Source organism: Sphaerodactylus townsendi, linkage group LG03 (genome assembly GCF_021028975.2).
Source record: "Sphaerodactylus townsendi isolate TG3544 linkage group LG03, MPM_Stown_v2.3, whole genome shotgun sequence".
NCBI classification, from domain to species: Eukaryota; Metazoa; Chordata; class Lepidosauria; order Squamata; family Sphaerodactylidae; genus Sphaerodactylus; species Sphaerodactylus townsendi.
This window is the reverse complement of record NC_059427.1, coordinates 74921678-74948284: the sequence shown is the minus strand read 5'-3', so window position 1 is coordinate 74948284 and position 26607 is coordinate 74921678. Positions and strand designations below refer to the sequence as shown.

The following is a 26607-nucleotide window of genomic DNA, read 5'->3' as shown; positions in this document are numbered from 1 at the left end:
ACTGCTATGGAGGCTCTGGTCCACAGCTAGATACAGTCTTGTGCCTGTTGCTAGAGAAAAAAGTGACTGACTAAGACACATCCCGTCACCACCAGACAACACACTATGGTTCAATGTACGCAGACTGCCCTGTAATTTACAATGTCCTCCCGCTTCCCCCTGTCAAGACAAATCTGGAATTGCAAGCATTTCACTCTGTATTGGTTCAACAACTTGGCGCATCATAGTAAAGGGCCTTTAATAGCTTCTTGGTAATTTACGTCAACTTCCACCCACTGAAAAGAAAGGTATTCCAACATTAAGAATGTTGCAATTGCTTTTAACCATTTTTTTTCAATTTAAAATATTTCTGGCCTTGGAACTTCCACCCCAGTTCTACAGTTACATGGTGAAAATCAGTCATTATTAGAACAACTAAATCATTTGCAGCAAGTTCCTGTCTGACCTTTCTGCATCTGCTTTATCTGAGTTGGGTGTGGCAGCAATCGCTTAGGCAGGTTCAGAAATGTTTCGTGGCATGAGTTAACACAATTAAAATTGTCAGCTAACCAAAAGGCATCCACAAAATTAAGATATTTTGCCAGCAGGTGTTCTGCACATTTATTTCTTCTTTTCCTTTCAAGAAACTCAGTGTGGCTAATGATGGGCCTTGCCCTGGGGAAAAAAGTACCATGGACCAGTGAGACAGATTAAAACAACACAGTGACTGACACAAGGTCATCCAGTGAACTTTATAGCCCATGCGGGGGATCGAAACCCAGATCTCACTGGTTCAAGCCCAAACCTGACTCAGTGAATGGCTATTTTCTGCCTATTAAATTACGATGAATTTTATTTATAAGCCCCACTAAAGAAATGATGGCAGAATGTTTGATTTTACTACAAAAGGAAATAAGAGTAAAAGACTTCTGGCTCACAGTTGCATTTGGTATCACCAGTCAGCTGAGAGATGCAACTGTTGTTTTGACACTTGCATCGAATTAAAGACAGGGTTTTTGGGGGTTACAAATATAAAAAGCAAAATTGAAGCACACAGATCCTGTTCCTCCAAACCTCTGTCTTACAGTGGAACTGAAAAAAAGAGGAAAAATACAGAATTCACATGGAATGAAGAGGGAGGTGAACAGCAAGCATTTGAACTTTTTCGGCTATAGCCCACAATCAAAAACAACCACCAGCCTGATTTAACAATCAACAGCTACTGAAACAACATATAATATACAATACTCATCCCTTTGTGGCTATCATTACTTTCCCTATTTCTATGGAAATAACATCTTCTACTGACATTTTGACTACCACTGGAAATGAAACTGAAGTACAGAATGAAAGAAGTACCATATAATTGAATATCCACTTTCACTATTATTTTGCCACAGATATACAAAACTGTACTTTACCTGAGGCAAGGTTTAAAAAACTCCAGCTCTTCTATTAGAAAAAGACAACAAAGAGAAGCCGATAACAAGAGAAGCCAACAACAAAGAGAAGCTGGTGTGTTTGAGTACACACAAAATACACACAAAATTATCCAATGGAAACAACTTGCAGCAAATTCAGGACAGAAAACAGGAAGTGCTTGTTCAAACAATTCAAGATTAACTAATGAAATTAATTATGACAAGTTATTTTGATGGCAACAACTTTATATGCTTTTTAATTAGGCTTACACAAATACAGATTATGAGTGATTATATCTTAGTGGAACATTTCATGTTCAGAGTTAGTACACCTCCAGCTGCCACATGCTAGCAATCTCAGGTTATGGGCTGGCTACTACAGGAAGGAAATGAATTCATCAAAGTAATTCCTATGTTATCTATGACTACGAGTAGGGTTGCCAGCTCTGGGATCTGGTGATTTTGGGGGTGGAGCCTGAGAAAGTTAGGGTTTGGGAAGGGGCTTCAATGGGGTACAATGCCATACGCCCCTCCTTTCAAAGTGGTCATTTTCTCAAGGGGAACTGATCCCTGTCACCTGGAGATCAGCTGTAATAGTGAAAGATCTCCAAGCACTGGAGTTTGGAAAAGCTAACTACAAGATTTATGAAAACAGTGAAGGACTGGTTATAAAGTGAAACCAAGCCAGTCAAAGACTGCTTTGTTTTGTTCAGACTCTGGGCCATCATTCCTGCCACTGGCAAAAACAGGTAACGTCTACAAAAATAGTGGCTTAAAAATGAAATGCATGCAAACTGCAGTCACTGGGAAACCCTTCCTCTCCTTCACCACCACAGCAGCCATGTCAAGAGAATACCACTTGGATCTTGTGTATTTTTAGAACCCACTGATTTATTTTTCTTGCAGTCCACAGTATGCGCAATATTGTCTTCCAACACCACACTTCAAAGGAATCAACTTTCTGCCACCTCCATTGTCAAGCTTCATGCCCATACACAATAACAAAGGAAACGATGGCATGCATTAACTTGATCTTGGTTGCCAGTGACACATCCATACTCTTAAGAATCTTTTCTAGCCCCTTCATGGCTGCCCTTACAGTTCAATCCAGAGCTGCTGGGTGGGTGGGTGCGGATGGCACCACTCCACTGCTGCCCTACTCTTTCTAGAGGGCTTTCCCAAGGTGTAGGAAGGCCTCAAAAGTGAAAAAAGAAAAAAAACCCAAGAATTTCCACTTAGAAGGGCATAGAAATATGCTGCAAAAGTTGCGGCATGACTCAGCCAGGAGCTCCTCTGGCGTAGGGGGGCCAAGCGGGTTCTGGAGGGCGACTCAGTTTGGCCCCGCCCCCCGGAAAGCCCCTAGAATGCCGGCATAGCTTGGGATGGTGTGGGAGCACTGGTGCCAGGCTGGGCATTTTGGCCTGGTGTTGCAGGACACTACAGTGGCTGGGCACTGGTGGATTTACCCATCCACAGGAGTAAGAACCCTCCCCCTCCCTCCCCTGCACGTTATCCCTCACTCCCTTCCCTCCATCCCCTTGCATGCCACCCCTCCCTTTCCTTCCGCTAGGGTGGGTAGGCTATGTCCAGATGCTGGGCCCCCTCCCTCCCCTGCCACCCCTCCCTCTTCTTCCCTTGCATGCCACCCCTCCCTCCCTCCCTCCCTCCCTCTCTCCCTACCTCTCTCACTCACTCCCCTCCCCCATTCCCCTTCCCTTGCATGCCACCCCAGTGCCTACCACAAGCGTAAGTGCCTGAGGGAGGGCACTGCATAAACCTGCAGTGCCTCCAGAGGGGGATTCAGCCCCCGCTCTGAATTGGGCTGCCCATCTCCTGATTTCTTGGTTACAAGTCTTTTGATGACACAGCCAGGGAATAGAAAGTCTTCAACAATTTCAATTTTCTCATGGTCCACCTAAAGCTGAGTAATTCTCCAGTAGTTATTACTTTTGTCTTCTTGATGTTCAGCTACAGTTTTGCTTTAGAACTTTCTACTTTACCTTTCAGCAGTATTCATTTCAAATCTTAGCTAATTTCTGACAGTAATGTAGTATCATCGGCATATCTCAAATTGTTAATGTTCCTCCTTCCATTTTAACATCACCTTCATCTAAATATAATAAAGTCTTCGTTATATGTTCTGCATAGAGTCTGAAGAGATAGGGAGATAAAATACATCCTTGTATAACATCTTTGCCCACTGAAAACCATTCTGTTTCTCTGTATTCTGTCCTTACATTATCCTCGTCTAGAGTATAGGTTGTGCAACAAAACTATCAGATGCTGTGGAACATCCATTTTCTTACATAAAAGAGAGGTGCAGCAGTAAATATCCGTAATAAAACCACAACTACTGTTGCACTCTTGGCTGTAACTAATTTCTCATATGCGTGTATATATATGTCATGTCAGAACATGACATGATGGGAAATTTCAGCTCAGATTGAGAGAAAAGTACCCATATGAAGCCAATATAAAGTATATCTACAAACTGTGAGGCTGATGAAGCCATCGAAAAACACAGATTAGGAGCAATGCATTTTCCTCCTTGTGTTTAAAATAATTTGGACTTGTTCCTGTGCATAAATTTGGACTTATTACTGGACATGTACAGAACACTTACCCGTGTGGATTCATATAAAACGTTGATGAACTAATATGGACTGAATATATTAATGTATATATATAGTTTTGCATTGATTGGACATTTACCTTATGAAAAATGGAATTGATGGGAGAGTATGAATTAAATACTTACCTGAATCAATACTGAATAAGTCAAACATACCTTTTGGACGTTGTTAATAAGAAGTGACTGTGTTTATAATTAATGAAATATAAAAATATGAACAATGATATGAATTCATTATGTATATATATATGCATATGAGAAATTAGTTACAGCCAAGAGTGCAACACCCATTTTCTTAAAAAACCTGCCAGGTTTTTATAATTAACACAGTCAAAAACTTTATTTAACCTTTAAAACACACTGTGATTTTCTTCTGAAATTCTCCCATATGCTTCAGTAACCAATGTAAATTCGCAATATGATCTCTCGTGCCACTTTCTTTTCTGAATCTAGCTTGAACATCAGGAATTTCTTGTTCCATATATGGTAATAGTCTTGCCATTTTGAGTATCACTTTGCTCACATGAGAAATCACTAAAATGGTATGATAGTCGTTGCACTCATTGAGGTTTCCTTTTTTTGGAAGTGGAATGTAAATTCTACTTATTCTACCACTCCCTCTTCCTCCAACCCTCCCCCCAGCCCAAGCCAGACCTGGTTGGGCAGTGATGGCAAGCCCGCTGCCCTGATGCGCCCAGCACCAGCCCTCCCAAGCCCCTCCAACCCCCCCCTGCCCCAAACACCAAGGGGCTATTTTTTGCTGTGGAATCACAGTACTCTCTCTCTTCTACTGAAGTACTACTGGATGCATTTAGATCTTTCAGTGGGAAAGGGTACAGAAACTATTGAGGCAAACAATATTCTGCTTGAACTTCAAACAATTGGCAGTGTGGCTTGTCAGCTTGTTCTAGCCTTGTTCATTTTTTCTGCCTGACTGCAAAAGTCAAGTATGTGTTTCATGAGTCTCATATGTTCTAAACAGAATCACAAATTATTTCATGCAGTCTCAAACTACTGTTCGATCCAGTACGTTCTACATACGAGCAAACACAATAAATGACACCAATTGATCAATGCCACCAACAATGCAGCTGGAAACTAAATCTTAAGCAGAAAATGCAGCTGTCTTAAAACTAAGCATGACCTGCTTACTATGACGCAGGGACCTATGTAATCCCAGGATGGAAGTAAATGGGACCACAGCAGTCTATTCAAATGTAGAGAATTCAGTGGTGGGATCCAAAAATTTTAGTAACAGGTTCCCATGGTGGTGGGATTAAAACTGTGGCGTAGCGCCAATGGGGCGTGGCCGGGCATTCCGGGGGTGGGGCATTCCTGGGCGGGGCTGTGGCAAGGATGCAGCTGCTGCGCCAGTCCTTGGGTGGGAAACGAATGCACGCAGGTGCAGGCTGCCACGCATGCTGGTGCACCTCTGCTAGACTGCTTCAAGTTCTGCACGCTACCGCTGAGAGGAGGTGCGTAACTAAGGCAAAAATCACGTGGCAAAATCACCAATTAGTAACCCTCTCTTGGCACACACAAATAATTAGTAACCTACTCTTGGGAACCTGTGAGAACCTGCTGGATCCCACCTCTGAGTGAATACCACTAAAGCACAAATACAAAATCTAAATATTGTTTATAGTAGAAATATGATCATATGGAATGCTTGACTTAAGAGAAAACAGTCATTGAGGCCAAAGCTGTATTTGGCTGTCAAACATCTTATTTGTGAAAAACAAATTCCTCCTTGAAGTGTCAACACCAAAAAATACAGAATCTCAAGCTGGTAACTACTGTAAGATCAAGCATTTTATCAACTTTTTATTTCTCCCCCTTTCTGTGTTCTGTCCAAAAATCATTCATATTAACAATGGAGACAGTTTATATAGATTTGGGGACTTGCTTGCAAAGTAATTGTTATGAATAGAAAGTTCTGCATTTTATAAGTAATACAGCCTGTAAAATGACCACATTAACATTCCAAAAGGGCAATAAGTATTTCTCACAGCAAGACTGTAGTTAAGGGCTAGTAAGAAATTCCAATGCATCCTCTCCCCACCCTAACAGTTTACTACAGTAGCTCAACAATTTGAAGTGGTATGGAAGTGGTATGTACATGTTCACATTTCATAAAGCTGTGCAATGAGGTTTTGTAGCAAGAATTCTGAAAAATTCTGAACACCTGAGTAAGAGGCTAGTTGCTGAAAAACAACTGAACTCTTCCAAAAGGTATTTTACAATGTGATATAACAGGCTCAACAACAGAAGCAAGATCACATGAAGAGAAAAGTGCTTTTTTCACATCAAACTACGGTCTGACAGCCCAACCCAAAGCAGGAACTGTGAATTAAGACTACTCAATTTAACTATTTCATTAACCCATTACACACTTTATAATTCACTGAGCATGAAAGACAGTAGAGTACACTAGTCAAGAGATCTGGGTATGAGCAAGCTCATCATGTTCCAACAAAACCATGATGATTGCTGGGCAGTCTGGATGGGTCGTGATTAGCTGTTTCATTTCATCTGGACAGAATTGCTGAAGAACAGTGAAACTATAAATATTGTTTGTATGTATGTATATATGTACGTACGTACACACGCACGCACGCACACACACACTTGGGGGGTGGGGGGAGAACCAGGCAATATGCTACAAAAACAAGTTGACAAAACTATCTTGCTGTAATATCTTGCTGTAAGACTGATACTCATCATTAACTTGATAAGTACTTTTTGAAGTAGAAGACAAAAGAAGGGGGAGGTAAAAAAAGGAAACTGAAAACAAATAAGCAAGCCCATAGCCACAATAAGCATGCATGACAGAAACCTCACCATATTTGTGCAAAATTCCCGGTAGCTGTAATGCACATAACTACCTATTCTTCTTCTATTTGGTGATCTGTACCTGCCTTGAAGAGATCTATAGCGTAAAAGATTCCTAGTAGAAGCTTTATCAATCTCAATGCACATGCCTCCTTATAGTAGTTCTTGTCCCACACGGCTTTTGCCCATGAAAGTTCCGCAGTAACTTTTTGATAGTCAAAGTGGTCCCTATCCTCCCTTTTTCACCAAAAAAAAAAAAAAAGCAGCTGGCTGGACTCAACCCATGATACTCAGAACATCTTCCTAGATTACAATGCATTCCTTAATCCCCTGTGATTTGCCCACTGCAAACAAGGCTGTCCACTTTGGAAACTTGTTAAAGCTTGCTGTTATACAGACTGCAACTCCAGCACCACAGCTTAAGTATTATTAAAGTGTTGTGATCAGTATTAAGATATAAGAATTGTAAACCATTTTGTATACTAAACAAGTTGTAGAATTGTTTAATAGCAGCTTTCATGGTCAAGTTTTCTGCTGCTGGGAAACCGGACGCTATCATGCCCAGAAGCCCAACCCTTCAGACGGCTGCATTAGCAAAGGAGGGTCTAGAAGGACTGCTGCATTAGCACAAGATCACAATCTGCAACAGTCTGATTCAAGGTTCTGCAAATAGCTACTACCGTCAGTCACAATATATTTTTTTATTTATTTCATCAAATTTATATACTGCCCTTCCCTGAAGTGCGTAACTGAACTGCACTACTATATGGTGCAGAGCTATGTAAGGCTGACAAGAAAATTGGGTGGTGGGGGGTGGGTGGACAGTGACAAAACATTTTGCGAAAATTGGAAATCTTTTATGAAATCTTTTCTGTTTTAGAATGAAGCATGAAACCTTCTTAAGGCAACATTTTAAGATACTGGCATGTATCTACCCACGCAGTATCAAACACATAGTGGTATTTAATAGGGCAGCAATTGTTTTGATTACCCCCTCCCAAGTAAGACCCATATTTTGTTCTCAATTTGATTGTAGTTTTTTTCCAAGGATTTATTTTTAATAATTCAAATGACACGAGACAGGTTTCATGAGAGTCACTTTGTCTGCAATTACATTGACACTTGCTGTATGAGGCAATGCCTGTGTTGTTACACAGTTTAACCTTACCAGTGTACTGGTTAGGGGTCATCGATTACATTTTTACCCCAATGCCACAAAGTTCTGAAAAATGCACATTATTGGTTTGTCCTTTAATTTTTCTTTGTAATAGCCCACTGAGGTAAGTTAGAGTGAAAAAAAGTAACTGGCTCAAGAATACCCAAGAACTTTTAGACCCTTGGTTAAGTAGGGATTTGAACCCATATCTGCCCTGTCCTACAATTCATCATTTCAACCACTACAGCATTTAGCACAACAGCACATAGTTGCATTCACAGACCATATTCAGCAGGAACCTTCTATAATGCAATTATAACTGACAAGCAAAGACCTGCAGGTTTTCTTTAGCTTGCTCCTCACATTCTTCTTAAATCCTGTACTATAGGGAAAATATAGTACAGGGTATACACATTATGGACTATATGGAAAGCAAGTTAAAAATATGCCATAACATGCTGATTCTTACTTGCAGGACAACATGAGTATTACAGTTTAAAAAGCTATGCTGCTGCTGAAGCAGGGAAGTGCTGAAATTCTGATCTACAGTGAAGCCAACCTAGTTTGCGGCTGAAAGGCTTGATTTCTCCATAACTTCTTGCCAACCCCAGATTCTTTTGTGGGCCAATTTTCAGAGTTTCTAGCTTTAAAGGTTTGCTGTGCTCTTTCCTGCTTAAAAAAAAAGTGTGGGTCTCCAAATTCTGGAGATCTGATGAAGGACCTTTCTAGATTGCCTCTTTAAAGACCAAAATGCCATATTCAGTTAAGGAGTACTATGGGTTGGCTACCTACAGTTGTCATTTTTAAACCATAGGTCAGTGATGGCGAACCTTTTAGAGACGGAGTGCCCAAAACCCACTTATTTATTGCAAAGTGCCAATACGGCAATTTAACGTGAATACTGAGGTTTTAGTTTAGAAAAAAACTACTCATACATTAACATCTTTTGTCTTAAAAGAAAAACACAATAACAGAGCTTTCAATGATACAACAACGTTTTATGGAAAGGTAAAAGTTTGCATTTGGCATGCTTTTGAACAATTTATGTGATTTTTGCTGTCGTATGCATGCTGATAATTCTCGGTCTTGAACCTTTGGGTCTCCATAATTTCTTGTAAGTTTCTTGAGGAGCAAAATTCACACGCAGTGCACCTAGGCCTCATCTTGTTATCTTGCTCTCTGTGGGCCTGAGATTGGAAGGGGAAGGGGGAGGGGCAGATGATGGCATGTGTGCCCACAGAGAGGGCTCTGAGTGCCGCCTTGGGCACACGTGCCATAGGTTCACCATCACAGGCATAGGAGAAAAGCAAACTGCCCCTAACCCTTTCCCAGTTCCCCCAAAGGCATGCTACATGACCTGGTTGGCCCCACTGTGCATATTTAACTACCAGTTAGCACATAAGCTAGCCCTTAAACATTAGATATAATTATAAGTAGGCTTCCCAAATCATCACCTATCTCATAGTGCCACTGAAAAGAACACAACAGCAGTGCCAATACTGCCTGGAAACACACAATTCACACTAGCTGTTGGAAGACAGAAGAAGCTCAGTGATTTCATGGGGTGTCTATAATAGGCACAGACTGAGGACTCATCTCAAAGGGAAAAAATTAAGCAGCTTCCTGCTATGAAGAAACATAGTCTTGATCATTTTGGCAGACTGTATACAGCACTACAGGCACCTTCAGTAATATATAATTACACACAGTCCTAAAGTTCATATGCAGGACAAAAATCTAAGCAACCACTTCCAGGTCCGGTACTGAAATATTTCAACAAAATGAAATGTCCCACAGTGACTGATTTTATCATGGTTGTCAAGCAAATGACAGGTTTTAGGTCTCCCAGGATGCTACTCTGACACTCTTTTCCAGTGAGAGAACGAAAGCTTCAAGACTAAAACTCTTGGGGCCACTTCTCATGTTACATTTAGATGTCAATGTGTACATCCACAACTTAAGAGGAGTGGAAATTCAACATGAGGAAGGCAATGTTCATGGCTGCATCTAACACCTCCAAACCTGTCTCGAGAGGTTTGTACTACATGCAACTTTTTCTCACAGATGGTTGATACATTATCCAAGTGAGATGTCTTGCTCATTTACTGAGCATATCTTACTTCCATTAATAGTATCTGTAGCAAGGAAGCAATTCACTGAAAGTGAAAATATTGATATTACACAACTTGCATAAGTATGGTATTCCCACATGCATTCCTAAACTGAGTTGTAGCATTCTAAGTCCATCAATGTCATGGGATTTAAAAATGTGTAACTCTGCTTAGGACTGTATTGTAAATGTACAAGAATGCCAGATGAAATAATTCATGGCCCAGTTCAAAGACACAACACTGACTATGTTTATACCCCACCTTTCTCCACAATAAGGAGCCAAAGCAGTTTACATAATTCTTCTCTCCTCCATTTATACTCACAACAACCGTGATAAATAGGATGGTCAGAGAGTGACTGGCACAAGGTCACCTATCAAGCACCATGGCAGAGTAGGGATTTAAACCTGGGTCTGAAACTGTAACCGTTACACCATACTGGCTTTTTGGGATGGTTGCTGTGGAACAGTAGCAAGTAGCTACATATAATTCAGGTGGTATCAATTCATCTGGTGGTTGCTGGCCCTAAGGAGTCATTCCCCTCAAAGGCTAGAACAGCCCTGGAAAAGGCCTTGTCCTTCCCCTTTATCGACAGAAACCAAAGCTTGGAGGCTGAGTATACTAGGGGTTGCCTAGCAACAGCCACAATTGCCACTGAAAAAGTATTTGCTTCTTAAAAATACAGAAGCTGCTTCTCTTATTCCTTTAAAATTTCAGCTTTTTCTGCATGCCTACGGCTTTCCTCAAGTTTGTAGAAAGATCTGTCTTGCCTGACATAGTCCTACTGTCTGGGTATCTACAGATGGGGTGATGCTGAAAATCAGATATATTGATGCAGTACAACTATTAAACACTTCAACACCCATTCAAACCCTGTCTACCTCTGCACTTTAAAAAGGTCACATCTGAAAAGTGCAGCCAGAATATAAAATTATCAGTTCGTGTTCTAACAGTTTGAGCAATCAACCAATTGTTTTACTGTTTTACTGAGTTTACCTACAGTTCCTCCCCAGAGTCAGGAGAGGTTGAGGGAAAGAGAAATAATTTCCATAACCTTCAGGGGGACTTCCCCCATGATCTATTCAAACATATTTGACTGATGCAGCGCACTTCCGTTCCTATACTCTTGTTAAAATGCATGTCAGGAAAAAGAAAACCATATTGCGGACTCTGTCATTTCTGTTTCAACAAAACTACACTGATTTCAGAACTGTACCAAGCAGCACTGCTAATACAAGACTCATAAATTAAACCTTGCTTCACACACTGCTTTGCTTTTACCTATGGGTAATGTTCCAAGTTACCCTGATCTCATCAGATCTTGGAAGCTAAGCAGGGAAGGCACTGGTTAGTACTTGGGTGGAGACCATCAGGGAAGATCAGGGTTGCTTTGCAGAGGCAGATAAAGGCAAACTGCCACTGAATGTCTCTTGCCTTGAAAACACCATAAGGGGTTGCCAGACATCAGCTGTGACTTGACAGCACTTTCCACCACTACCAAGTTTTCACAAAATACACTGGATTGAAACCAGGTTGTCAACTCCCTCCCCCCAGCAAAACCTCTGTGATTTAAGCAGCTGCTTGACAAGCAGAAATCCAGTAAGAATACCTTTTCTAGGAAAACTGTCAGTTGGTTAATGACTACTTACCATGCAGTTGTTAAAAGTTCAAGAAACATGCTTGGAAACAAAAGCAGGCAAACCTGTTTCCTTATAATTTGATGTTAATTTTCCTAACAATATGTAGATGGTAAAAATAACAGCTGGAAGCCCCTGAAATTTCTGTTCTCTGCATCCTCGCTGCCTGAATCAGTTGTACTGTATTATGGTAGTTTACAATCATATTCAAAGAAGAGGATCATCATTCCTATGCATTGCAAATTATTCCCAATAAGCTAAATAGGACTTATTCCCAGGAAACTGCATACAGAACTGAAGCACCATGTTCCCTTGTAAGAGAAACTAATCTTTAAGGTAATTTCAGCAGTATGGAACCAGCATGTTGTCACTTGGAAGTCAATGTGATAAATGACTCTCCAACACCTAACACCAGTTATTTAGCTGATAGGGTTAGTTCTAATAAAAATGAACTAGCACTGCTCTGAAGTCTGGAAACAATTTAATGTACAGTATTCAGAACAAAGTCTACATTTCAGCATAACCAAAAGGTTTGTACATCAACTGCCAAGGGTTTTGTTTAATGTAACAGGAGTACATTAAATTATCTTTAAAGCCATGTTTTTCCACAACTTCGCCTATCTCTGTAACACACATATTCTCCAGGTTTGACACAGGACACAGACAGGCAGTGACAGCATTCTCATAAACACCCTTCCATCAGTGTACGTTTAAGTGGTTGGCTCTGAACTACAGACCCAATAAGAAAAATTAAATTGCAACAAAAAACAGCACTGCAAGATTTAATTAAAGGAGAAAGAATCTTCAAAAATTAGATGCCTCTGTGAGAGTGATACAAGTAGACTGCCCTTTGTATCAGACTGAGAAAAGAGAAAGGGTTCTTACATAAGCTTTAGCTACTACTCGATTCCCCCCCCCCCCGCCCCCGCATTTCACTCCTCCGATGGAACACTGAATTTCACACACAGGTTTTGTAACAAAGACACAGTATCATAGAGTTGGAAGAGACCACAAGGGTCATCAAGTCAACCCCCCCTGCCACGTAGGAATATACAATCAAAGCACCCTTGACAGATGGCTATCCAGCCGCTGTTTAAAAACCTCCAAAGGAGACTCCACTACAATCTGAGTATTCCACTGTCAAACAGCCCTTACTGTCAGGAAGTTCTTCCTAAAGTTTAGGTGGAATCTATTTTCCTGTACCATTACTCCTAATCCTAGTTTCTGGAGCAGCAGAAAACAAGTTTGCTCCCTCTTCCACATGACATCCCTTCAAATATTTAAACATGCCTATCATGTCACACCTTAACCTTCTCTTCTTCAGACTAAACATTCCCAACTCCTTAAGTCTCTTCTTGTAGGACATGGATTCCAGACCTTTTAGCATTTTGGTTGCCCTCCTCTGGATCCATTCCAGCTTGTTAAAATCCTTTTTGAATTGTGGTGCCCACAACTGAACAGAGTATTCCAGGTGAGGTCTGACCAATGCAGAATAAAGAGGTACTATTACGTCCCTTGATCTAGACACCAGCCCAGAATCACACTGGCTTTCTCACAGGGAAACACTTGCAATGATCGGTGACAATGAAACACCACTACAACATGACAGCTGTCATGAAGACACTCATTAATTTTGACGTGACTTTGTTTCCATTTATCTAGTTTCATCTCCGATCCTGCAGGCTCCTTACACTATTATCTGACTTTCTGGAAATGCAGGGTACCCCGAGAACTATCACTGAACTCAGCTCGTGGGTCATCATTCCTCCTGGGATTTCATACCAGCTCCGGCCACAAGGTCCTCCTCTTTAAAAACTCGGTTATTTCCTCCAGAGAGCCCCAAAAGACATCTCCCATTTCTGACTGCAGTTTCGGCTCAGCTCCTACGGAACAGCCCCTTGTTCGACTTGTTCGGGCCCCGGTGAGCTCGACGGCGTTTGAACTCTAGTAACCCCTGCACAGCTCGCTGCTAGCCAGAAGCAGCAGCCGCCGCCAACACCGCCTTGGAAGCAGCGCAGCAGGAAAAGGCGGAGGGGGAGCTTTCCTCTCCCCTTATCTGTGTAAAAAAAATAATAATGGGGAAGGGATGTGGGATGTTTAAAAGGCTTCACAACTCCAAGGAATGGGAGGAATCCGAGTGCGGCACATGGCCAGGGGACTGGGATCGGGGGTACTTTTTAAGGCATGCGGGCAGAGAGCTCCCATTGCAGCAGTTCGGCAGGGAGTTTGGATCGGGAAGGATGCTGAGCCGGGAGGGGATCCCGCAGGGCCCTGTCCAGAGGCGGGATTGCAAAGCTTCCCAAAGGCGGGGGAAGGCAGCGCGCCGCTCGGGGGGCTTCGATGGATCCGGGGACTAGTTGAGGTTGAGCGCGTACTGGAAGGGCCCCGATTGTATGAAGAGGCTGTCACTGGCGGGAGGGGAAGGCGAAAAGAGCACAGGCGGCAGAAGGGCCGTTAGGAAGCCTTCTGGGATGCAGAAGAGACATTGCAAGAGGTTGAACGGGAGTAAAGGGAGGGGGTTACCTGGCCCGATGCGATGCGTCTCGGCCCCAGCCGGGGGAGGGGGGCTTCTGCTGCTTCTCCTGCTTGCTCGTCCCCTTCTTCTTCCCCTCCTGGCGGCGCCTATAGCAGTTGCCGCGGCTCCGTGCCTGGTCTGCGCTGGCTTCGCAGCAACCGGTCGGCCTCCCCGGCCAGCATCGTCGTCGTCGTCGTCGTCCCACCACGCCTCCGAGCGCCGACCCCGCGCGAGCTCCCCTGCCCCATTAACAGGCGGCCATGGCCTCGCCGTGCTTTGCACCGCCTGCCAGCAAGCGCCGAGAACGGCCAGCCTCCTCCTACACCCCCACCGCCGCTCCCCAGCGCCTGCCAGCAACAGCGCATGCGCGCGGCTCCGCCGAGACAAAGTCGCGGGCCGCGCAGTTGACGGGCGGGGGGCGGGGGAGGAGTCCCGGTTCGCCCCCTCCTGGGGAATTCCGCGCCTGCAGATCCCGGACTGGGTTAGGTTCAGATCCCAGTGTACCCCCTTTGACAGATCTCATATATTAGTATTCCACACAGACAGCCGTGTTAATCTGTAGCAGCAAAATAAAATAAAAAGGCGTCCAGGGGCGCTTTAGAGATTAGCAGAATTAATTCCAGCATAACCTTTGGTGAGTCAGAGTTCACTTCATCGGTGTGCTGATGGATGTGCACATACCTCGTGCATCTGGTGAGGTGAGCTCCGACTCCCGAAAGCTGCTACTGTAATGGAACAAATTCTCAGTCTCTAAAGTGACAGTGGACTCCGCCCACTCCCATATATGCCAAAGACCACCAAAGACTCTGTATTTTCCTCTGCCGTATAAGCACATTTCCTTGTGGCAATTACAGCTGATCCTACCCATGTCTGTTGATCTTTTCTCACGGTGTTTACTGGTGGGTTTCAAGGTAAGAGAGATACACTCTGGGATGGTTTGCCATTGCCTGCCACTCCATATCAACGAACTTCTTTGGTGGTTTCCCATCCAAGTACTAACCGGGACAGGGTTGCTTGGCTTCCAAGATCTGATTAGATCAGGTTGACATAGGTTGTCTAAATTTGGGCCACTATGGTTTAATCCCAAGAAATTCAATAGCATTTAAGCATGACAGCCCTATCCTGTGTAAAATTTATTACAACATCCAGCTCTGGCTGTGTTCACTAACAGGTAAGTGGTCATAGTAATGGTAGTTCCCTCTCCTATCTAGAGACCATCCACTACACTCTGGCCCAGTACCTGAGCAAGAGAATCATCTTTTCCCCTCTGTGCAAAAGATGTGAGAATTGACCTTTGTTGGTTCCAGCGCAGCAGGCAGTCTCTATATTTGGAAACAGGTTTCTTCCTGTTTGCTTACAGCTGCAGACAAAATCGTTGTTTGGGGGCTTCTGGTTTGAGTATAGTGCATGTGTTTGAGTGTATTAGATGCTGCCTGGAGATGCAACTGCAAATCTCTCCGGTGAGATAATAATGCCTATTGACCAGCATCTCTGATTTTCTGGGGAAAACTTAGTCTAAATGGCACAATGGTAAATACCAGTTTTTACTAGGAATAATTTTTAAAAAGAAAACTTACCACAATCAGTCATGCTAATTGTAGTACCAATGATGCAATAGCAAATGTGTCTAAATTTCTAAAATAATAGGTGATATTAGTTTAAACCCTGAAGTTGATGTTGGGACCCCAAAGAAGGGCAGCCTGATTTCTCCAAAGAATCCTAAGTTTGGACTTTTACAGGCCTACCTGTGATGGGAAGAAGTTTTTAAAGTAAAAGCAACCTCATGGAGATTCATGAAGGCTAGATGAAGATGATAATTCAGCAGTCTGCTAATGAGAAAACAGAGATTTGGCTGTACAACTGATAACATAATGCTGAAGTGCTGCAGAGTTCTTTATATGATGAGTCTACAACCTTGTTGACCACACCTGTGTGATTATAAAAATAGGGATGGATGATTTAAAGGGTTCCCTTGATGAGAATGTGGGAGGAAGTTTTCCTGGAAGATACCTGTCAAACTGAATCCTCAAAAGAAAGTAATTGGATAAGCAGGCTAAAGCGTCACTTTTCCTACCAATTGGAGGATTCCTTTTGATTAATTAAAATATATAAATGATTAGATCAGACCACTCTATAATCATATTTTTCCTGTTAAAATTATTCTGCTTCCACTTTAGTCCTCCTTTCCCTGCCTCCTTTCTTTTCATGTTGCTTATATTGCCTCACAGTTTTGTGGTTGTTTGACTTTTTTATCTTTTAAAGAAAAATTGTGTGTTTTCCCCCCACCATTGGTTTTTCCTTGTTGGAAAATTTCTAGAGATTTCCTTCCTGGAAGAGTTCTGTCAAGGACCCCAGGGAAAGAAAAAGTAGCTATATACACTGCTTTACAATAAGGTAGAAACAGAGGATAACTTAAGAAGTAATTCTAAGCAGATCTACTCAGAAGGAAGTAATATTCAATGGTGCTTAAGGATTGCAACCTTAGGCAGTTTAACTTGGCTTTCAGCTAAATGGCTTGGAGGTGATTGGGAGGTCTGATTACTGTATGTGTTATTGTTATTTAATCACTTCTTACTGATGTATATAGTTTCTTTTTGTTGTCCATGTTTGTTTTGTCTGTTTTTTATTGGCTTTGTTTGAATGCATTACATTTTTATACTGCTTCTGTTTTTTGTGCCTGTCTTTTCTTTTTGAAGGTATATTGTTTTGGTGTTACTTTATTTGTTGGATTGTACATTTTTCTTGATAAATATTTTCCATGCAGTTCATTTTACTAATGAATCTCTCTGCTATCTACTGGTCAGTCTTTAGCCCTGTTTCCTCTCCCTGCCTTTTACTGCCAGAGACCAGAGCTCAGGTTATTTCCACAGGCTGCTTAGGGAGGCAGGATGAAACTTCCCCTTGTTTTCCCCCTATTGGGAGGACGTGAATCAGTTTAAGTCTTTCTGAGAAGGTATGAAGAATAGTAATGGTCAACAGAACTACATAGAGCCAATAGAATAGGGGGGGGGGAATCATGTGGAAACATGTATATGTGAGTAATATTAGGGGAAGCAGAGTGAGCAGGATTTAACAGGAAATGATCTAGGCACTCTTATTCCTGTCATATGTTGATCTGTCTCCCATATCATCATATTGAAGTGAAAATCTCCCTGGTTGCTAGTGTCATATGGTCTGAATCTTTCTTAGAGTCTATTTGAAATTCTCTTCACTTTCTTGGTGGTGGTAAGTTGTCTCTTTATCTCTTGTATAGCAGTTATCTCGCAGTGAGTATTTAAGGTTCTGGAGAGGGCATATTCCCATGGTGGCGAACCTTTGGCAGTCCAATTGGCCATGCTGGCAGGGGCTGATGGGAATTGTAGTCCATAACATCTGGACTGCCAAAGGTTCGTCACCACTGGATATTCTAATCTCTGGATTTCTCCCTCATTGGGTCCTCTTCACCCCCTTTTGAATCAACCAGAGAAAAGTTTACTCCCAGCTACTTCAAGGACAACAAATCCAGGTCAGCGTCTTCATCCAACAAAAAATTGTCAACTAAGCTCTGTCTGTTCTCTGGCAGGGTGGTTGATGAGAGAAAAGAGAGGGAGAAAGTCCACAGAAAAGAGAAAAGTCTACTTGACAGTGGTACAAAGGCACTAAGGACAACAATGAGCAAAGAGGAGTAAAAGGTCAGAAAGTATTTTGCAGAGAGGTTTTAAAGAAAAGTGAAAGATATAGAGATCTCTCTATGTGAGGCAGGAACTAAACTGGTCAACAGTCTCCCAAAAGGGAGACAACAAGTAGAAGTTTAGTCCTCCCAAAGCATCCAGTCGGAGTAACCCAAGCTTAGAAGATGCCTTTCCCCTTAGTTCAAGAACACAGAACTTTGATGTTTTTGTTCTAAAGCATCCTACGGAGGTGTGGGTGTTTAGCAATGCCATCCTAAGAAGATTTACACCCTTCTAACTCCAGTGAAGTCACAAAGTTGATTGAGTCATCTCTAGACCACAAAGTTTATATTGGAATAAAATCTAGTCAGTCTTTAAAATATCCTGTTTAATTTTACTGCAATATGTGCATGCATTATCTAAAAACAAAGGAAGTATGCTTTTGTTAATTATTGTTTTATTCATATAAAAGGTTTATGTTTTATTCATGTACAAAGAACTTGTCTAACATCTCCATGAGTAGTGGACTGCATCTTCTTTAATTGAGTGACAGCCCTAATGTTTGCCACACAAACTAATCCCATCATTGCTTCATAATATGTTGATGTCATCCATTGGCCAAGCAAGAGTTGCAAACTAGAGAAACAAAATGACCTATCTAACAGAGGTTTACAGCCCAATTCAGATCCCTGGGTAGCATGTGGAGGGAGAGAAAAACACACACACCAGAAACCCTCTATTGGGCTCAATGGACAAATGGTGTAAGTCTGAGCTTTGGGGCGCCATGTTCCCAGCCACAAACCCTGAGTGGAAGCCAACTAAGGTCAGCTCTATCCCTGTGACTGCCCCTGGAACATCTCCAGCCATGCTGGTGTAGCATCCTGCACTGATGGGGCTGGGAGATGGAGGGTCTCGGTCACCATAGAGCTGTGGTTGGGCACTTCTGAATGCCTGCGTATCTGTCCCCTCTGCCAGCACATTTGCCCCCTTGTGCTAGTTCCAGAGGGGAGGCGCCTTCCGCCCCACCCTGGATTGGGCTCTTAATGTGAGCAGACAAAACTATTCAGGGCATGAAGGTTAATGACATGTCATTACACCTCTTTTAAATAAACAGAACTTTTTTTTCTGTAGGCAACTGACAGCCCTAAATAAAGCCTTCATGGTTATGGAATATATATTCATTCATACAGAGTTTTATTTAGTAACAGGAGTTTATATGGGGTGCCAAGATGAGAATACTTCTCACAGAATATTTATAGTGCAATCCTAAACAGTTACATCCTTATAAATCCACTGAACTCAATGGGCTTAGAAGGGTGTAACAGGATTAATCAGCTACCAGTTCAGCTAATGAAGTAAACAGTTCATCTTTAGTTGCAAACTTGGTAATGCTGATATGCACAGCAAACAATGAATTTTTTTAATTCAGTATTTAATTGTACTTTAAAATCAAAATTCAAAATTTACACAATAACAAAAGTTGACCAAATTATAAAGTGCTTATTTCATAGAGACTCCCTGTTACTTCTGCAACTAATATTAACCCTGAATCCCTAAACTTTCAACACTTGGCCATTAAACCTCAAAATAAAATAAATCTTTAATATCATTATTGATAACTAAAGGCAAACTCTATGCTGGGGATAATTAGGAAAGGAATTGATAATAAAACTGCAAAGATTGTCATGCCCTTATATAAAGCAGTGGTGCGACCACACTTGGAGTACTGTGTTCAGTTCTGGTCGCCACATCTCAAAAAGGATATTGAAGAGATAGAAAAAGTGCAGAGAAGGGCAACGAGGATGATTGAGGGATTGGAGCACCTTCCTTATGAGGAGAGGCTGCAGCGTTTGGGACTCTTTAGTTTGGAGAGGAGAGCGGCTGAGGGGGGATATGATTGAAGTCTATAAAATTATGCATGGGGTAGAAAATCTTGACAGAGAGAAATTTTTCTCTCTTTCTCACAATACTAGAACCAGGGGGCATACATTGAAAATGCTAGGGGGAAGAATTAGGACTAATAAAAGGAAACACTTCTTCATGCAATGTGTGATTGGTGTTTGGAATATGCTGCCACAGGAGGTGGTGATGGCCACTAACCTGGATAGCTTTAAAAAGGGCTTGGACAGATTTATGGAGGAGAAGTCAATCTATGGCTACCAATCTTGATCCTCTTTGATCTGAGATTGCAAATGCCTTAACAGTCCAGGTGCTCGGGACCAACAGCCGCAGAAGGCCATTGCTTTCACATCCTGCATGTGAGCTCCCAAAGGCACCTGGTGGCAGGGAAAAACCAAAGACATTTATTGCTGACCAAACAAATTGATCTGTTGTATGACCTGATTAGTAGATTTATGAGCTGTACTGTTTAAAAGTGAAATGAATTCCTTACCAGTGAAAACTTATAAACAACTTTACTATGCTTTGATCTGACAAAAAATTCTTTCTGAACTGGATCTGGCCTGCAGGCCACGAGTTGGTTATCCCTGCTTAGGAGTACTAAAACTAAATTGTGTTGGCATAAACAGGCACCATCAGTTCTGACCACTCACAATTCTACACATGGGAGGAGGGATATCTCTATACTTCCCTGAATCCCATGCCCCTCTGTGTATTCTTGACAGAACATATGTATGGTTTCCCATGTTATTACAAAAGATCTTGAGAATCCAAGACCTGAAATGAATACCCCTCAACCTATTCTGCTGGATAGGATTTCATTCTGGAAAACATTTTTATTCAGAAATGCATAAATCCTCCAGGAGGGAAACCAGGCAGACAGTTTTACAATTGCTTACTATTGTGTCCTTTCAGAATGTTTTTAATTTGTCAAGCATTTCAAAGAACTCCTGTGGCTTCATATATTGTTGCTACAATGCCTGCATTCAATTATAATTTAGAGCATTATTAACAGAGCTTTATAGAAACTGAATTTCTCAACGTTCAGCAATCAACAAAGAAAGAGTCACTACATTTCATAAACAAAAGCTCTGCAGAGGTCTGAAGAATAAAGCCTGCAGTGCACAGAAGAATCTCATTAAAACTTTCAAAAGACTTTTCTCAAAATTGAGAGATAATGTGGAATCCTGATGACAAGGACTGGACAAGAGCTATCACCTTAAATTAGTCACATATCACATTCCTTTGAGGAAATTTTGAGAATGTGAAGCGAAAATGGCATGGAAAGAAATGCAATATATCCTTCAAATGGCAGGAGAGAAATTTTGAGGTTTTCATTTAATATCATAAGATGCAATGTTTAGAAAATATGCTGAGAGCTTTGCAGTACTAACCATGCAAATTAAGGCTCATTCCGCACATGCAAAATAATGCACTTTCAAACTGCTTTCAGTGCTCTTTGAAGCTGTGCGGAATGGCAAAATCCACTTGCAAACAGTTGTGAAAGTGGTTTGAAAACGCATTATTTTGCGTGTGCGGAAGGGGCCTAAGACTGAGTTCTGGAGAACTACTCTAAACTATCTCATGAGCTCACCATGTGGATAGAAAGCAGAGTCCTGAATATCTTGGGGAATATTCCAGTCATAATTAGCACCACATTGTGGTGCAGATATTCAAATTTTCAGGACCAGAAATATATTCTGATCGCTACTTTGTTTGCCTTTGTAAACAAGAGTTCTTTCCCTAGCAGAAATATTTTTGTAGATAAAAAGCTATGAAATTTCTGCGGTGTGTTCCCTATTTTCTTGAGCTTACTCATGCTCCCGTTCATACACTGCACAAACTTAAAATGACTCCAGTGCAGGTTACTCAACCTTTTAACCACACATTCAATTACACAGTTGTGCTGATAGCATAAGGGGAGCCATGGAATAGCAGAAATAAATATTTTCGCATTTTAAAGACGAATTTTCTTGTCACAATTTCTCTTCCACAGACTACAGCCCACTTCTTCAGATGCTTGGGGAGACCAGGTTCAAATCCCCATTCAGTCATGAAGCTTGCTGGTTGAGAAGAAGACGAGTTTAGATCCCCCCCCCTTCTATCCTGTAAGGAGACTCAAAGGGGCTTACAATCTCCTTTTCTTCACCCCCCCCCCAACAAACACCCTGTGAGGTGGGTGGAGCTAAGAGAGCTCTGAAGAGCTGTGGCTAGCTCAAGGTCACCCAGCTGGTATGTATTGGGAGTACACAGGCTAATCTAGTTCCCCAGATAAGATTCCACAGTTCAAGTGGAAGCAGGGACCAAACCCAGTTCTCCAGATTAGAGTGCACCTGCTTTTAACCACTACGCCATTGCTGCTCCCTGGGCAAGATAAAATCACACGTCCTAGATCAGTCTGGTATGGGGTGGAAGAGATTCAGCACAGTTTCACACTAGTATCCTCTGTTGAAAAATTACAGGTCAGCAATAGAATGTCCAGGCAACTGAAATGTTCTCCAATTATTTGCTGAATATTGCAATTTTTAATGTCTGCATTTTGTTGATTGGGAACTGACCTTGTTGTCCTATGCGGAAGCCAAAATAGAATTAATATATGACAGCATATATGATATTGAACAGTGAACAAGTAAATGAGAACAAGACAGTTTACAGGCAAACCCTGTAACAAACCAAGATGTTAACTTTGTTCCATGGCCATTGCTTTTGCACCTGGGAATGTGGTTTTCTCATCTCTGACCTTGAAGACTGTTGTGTCCAGCAGCAGTTTTGCTTTTGGCTGGAGAAGCAAGGGAGGAGGTGGGCTTAGCCTTATATTCACTGCTATGCTTATTGAGTATCAGTTCTGGCAATAGACATTTGTGTATTGACTGCAAGCTCTCAATAAAATCAAATTTCACTAACCCTCGAGTCTGCCTTATTGAAGAAGAGTGTAGGCAAACTCTATGTTGGGGCAAACTCTATGTTGAGTTTACACTCTACACTCTATTGAAGAAGAGTGTAGGCAAACTCTATGTTGAGTGTGAAAAAGGCAAACTCTATGTTGGGGATAATTAGGAAAGGAATTGAGAATAAAACTGCAAAGATTGTCATGCCCTTATATAAAGCAGTGGTGCGACCACACTTGGAGTACTGTGTTCAGTTCTGGTCACCACATCTCAAAAAGGATATTGAAGAGATAGAAAAAGTGCAGAGAAGGGCAACGAGGATGATTGAGGGACTGGAGCACCTTCCTTATGAGGAGAGGCTGCAGCGTTTGGGACTCTTTAGCTTGGAGAGGAGACGTCTGAGGGGGGATATGATTGAAGTCTATAAAATTATGCATGGGGTAGAAAATGTTGACAGAGAGAAATTTTTCTCTCTTTCTCACAATACTAGAACCAGGGCAGTACATTGAAAATGCTGGGGAAGAATTAGGACTAATAAAAGGGAAAACACTTCTTCACATGGCAATATGTGATTGGTGTTGCTGGAATATGCTACCACAGGAGGTGTAGTGGATGCTTAAATTTCCACTAACCTGGATAGTTAGCTTTGCAAAAGTGGGCTTCTGAGACTGGGATTTATGGAGGAGAAGTCGATTTATGGCTACCAATCTTGATCCTCTTTGATCTGAGATTGCAAATGCCTGTAACAGTCCAGGAGTGCTCAATCCCGGGAGCAACAGCCGCAGAAGGCCATTGCTTTCACATCCTGCATGTGAGCTCCCAAAGGCACCTGGCGGGCCACTGCGAGTAGCAGAGAGCTGGACTAGATGGACTCTGGTCTGATCCAGCTGGCTTGTTCTTATGTTCTTATGTAGGCATGACAGGATTTCAAAGCTGAAATAAAATGGGGGATTTTCTGGCCGAGCCTTTGTACTGAACCTCTATGATCTTCATGGAATTTTTTCCAAGTCTATGATATCTAAATATTGGGCAGCCACAATTCTAAATGAATAGAAAAGCTTTATGAAACTGATAGTTGTAATTCATTACCCTAATGATTTCTATCACTAAACTTTTCACATTGTAGTATGCTATAACACACAATGATTGTATTGTTTCATTTTTTACTAACTGCTTTTTAGCTCACCAAGGAGTTCATGGCACTCCACTACTTTATCATTTACAGTTATCTTAAAGACTCACTTTCTCCTAGAAAATTTTCCCATTTTAGTGAAATATCTATTCACAAACAATTGTGCTGCTCAAGCCAATCATTGTTTTTACTTAACCAAATGGGTACTGTACTCAGAAGTATAAAGCTGATTTATTAACAATCACTGCATACCACTAAAACCCATTTTAAAATGTCAAACATCTATTAAAAACCTTTCATGGTCATTAAAACTGAAATAAAGTTATCAGAAGCAATGAAGTACACATTTATAGTTTCACACAAACTTATATAGATTAAAATTGTCAATGGACAACTTTCATCACAGTATGCTTGTCCATCTGCTCCAAACCTAAATTGTTAGAATTTTGCAACTTGCTAATCTTCCTCAACAGAATTATATTAGAAATGTATATGAAAGTAAAACAGGCTAAAAACTCAATTTTCCAGGTTCAACATATAGGTAGAAATTCTGATAGGAACTTAAATACATCAAAAACCTTTCATTCTCAGGTATGTATTTTAATGCTCTAAATATTTCCTAATGTTTTTCAAAGTTACTTGGTCTCATTCTCATATCATCAACATTTCAACATATTTTTCAGCTTGGGCTCCAGCTTGCTGGAACTCTCTGTCAAATAAGACCAGGTCCCTGGAGGATTTGTTTCAATGCTGCAGGGCCTGCAAAACAGAGATGTTCTGCCGGCCCTATGATTGAGGCAGAAAGTTACATCATGGTTGGTCTCCTGGCCGACCCCAACATTATCTTCCATATTATTTATGGAATTATTTAATTCTGCACTTGATTATGGTTTAGTTTCTGTTTTACTTTATGTTCCTCCTTCCTGCCAAGGTTGCACTGGGAGCTAGAATTTAAACCTAATAACTGTAGTGCCAACAGGGAACCTTGATGGATTTTAAATTAATTTATGTATTTTAACTATTGATATTTTTGGTTGTTGTGGGTTGTCTGGGCTGTGTGGCCATGGTTTGGTAGATTTTGTTCCTAACGTTTCGCCTGTATCTGTGGCTGGCATCTTCAGAGGTATATCACAAAGAGGAGTCTGTTATACACTGTGTCCAGTATTGAACACAGTGTATAACAGACTTCTCTCTGATACACCTCTGAAGATGCCAGCCACAGATGCAGGCGAAACGTTAGGAACAAGATCTACCAAACCATGGCCACACAGCCCGGAAAACCCACAACAATCAGTTGAATCCAGCCATGAAAGCCTTCAACAATATTGATATTTTTGTATTGTTAGCTGTCCTAAAAACAAACATGGTTAGGGAGGGAGGGGTATAAACATAGTAGAATAAACAAACACCGGTGTGCATCACTAATTTAAACAAAACTTTTCCCCACAAAAGTATTCATGCAACAGTGGGACAGAAAAGCACTGTCAGTGTAACAAATCTTGGAGGGCAAACAAGCCAGAATGTTTGCAGATACGGTAATAAAATGATAGAGCTTTGCTTTACATGGCCTTACTTCTACAGGTAGCCTGGATGAACGTGAAGGTCAAAAGAGTTCCTTGGAATATTGAGCAAGACCAAGGAAACATTTCTATTATACAATATGTAACAAAGCAATAAATGTTAGAGGGAAGGAAAAGTGGAATTAAAAAAAAAACATTTTGAATACATCTGTTGTACTTGACCAGCAATATATGTTGAACTGATAAGATGTAGCAGGTAGTTTAAAATGTTCTCTCCCTGGAACAAGGACAGCTTTCAGTTCCTACTATTAAGTGATAGCATTTTAGGAGTGAGTGTGAGATTTTCAAAAGCTACCAGTAGGGCCATGACAAAGACCCAAATTTATCCTGAAAAGCTGTATGGATGTATAACTTGGAAATTAATTCTATATGTAGTAAAACATGGGGCAGAAATTAGCTTCATTACCATGCCAGCACTACATATTATCACTATATTGCAAAGGATATGTAACTTCAGTATAACATCCATGCAAGAAACCAAGGTACTGCCTTCTTGTTGTATCTGTTCAGTTGCTATATTTAGGATTACACAATGGTGTGCAAGTCAAATTGTGCCTAAGGATATTGGTGTTTAATTTTAGAAATGTTTGCAACTCGGTTTCTTCCCCTTCCAGTGATTCATGCAGTTATCTTACACACGTTTATTCGAAAGCAGCCTCACCCCTTTTATATGTGCAGAGGAGTATATCCTTACAGCTCAATACTAGCTTTCATAACTCAACAGCAACACTAATATCGTGACATGAAGTGCAAGCTTTTGAGTTCCTCAGCACTTTTAATCAAGTTGGATTTCAATAAAAAAAACATGTGTGTGGAGGGGGAGATGTTTCACAGCTGAAAAAACTTAAGTCTGCAGCTCGTAGCGTTTTTGCAATGGATACTAGCATTAATTCTCCCCGCTCATCCATCCCTACCTCTTTTGTGTTGTACATCTCAGCAGAAACACAAGAAACAGCAATTTTTCAGCCGGAAAAGCAAAACTAGGCTATCGTCCGCTTTTTGTAGATCCCGCTCTCAGTAACAGGAAATTCTGTTGCTCATAGCCATCCCTTAAGAAAAGTGCCTTCAGCTTAGAAACATGGCACCCTTCCTTGTGGAAGCCCCGAGTGCCTCCTCCTGGTAAAGGCGCGGCACCGCCACGCTCCGGCACAGTCTTCTCGTCCTCGTATTTCCTC

General features: G+C 41.5%; 1 protein-coding gene across 2 annotated transcripts in view; it reads right to left on the bottom strand.

The window, feature by feature from the left end:
* RNF145 (ring finger protein 145) overlaps nt 1-26527 on the bottom strand; it is an 83167-nt gene extending 56640 nt beyond the window's left edge. The window contains exon 1 of one of the 2 annotated variants that reach the window (XM_048488018.1): nt 26347-26527. The gene's annotated coding sequence lies outside the window, so the exon portion shown is untranslated. Of the gene's footprint in view, nt 1-14291; nt 14637-26346 lie in introns of those variants that run through there. The other variant, XM_048488017.1, reaches the window with a different exon arrangement.
* Nucleotides 26528-26607: the final 80 nt, after the last annotated feature.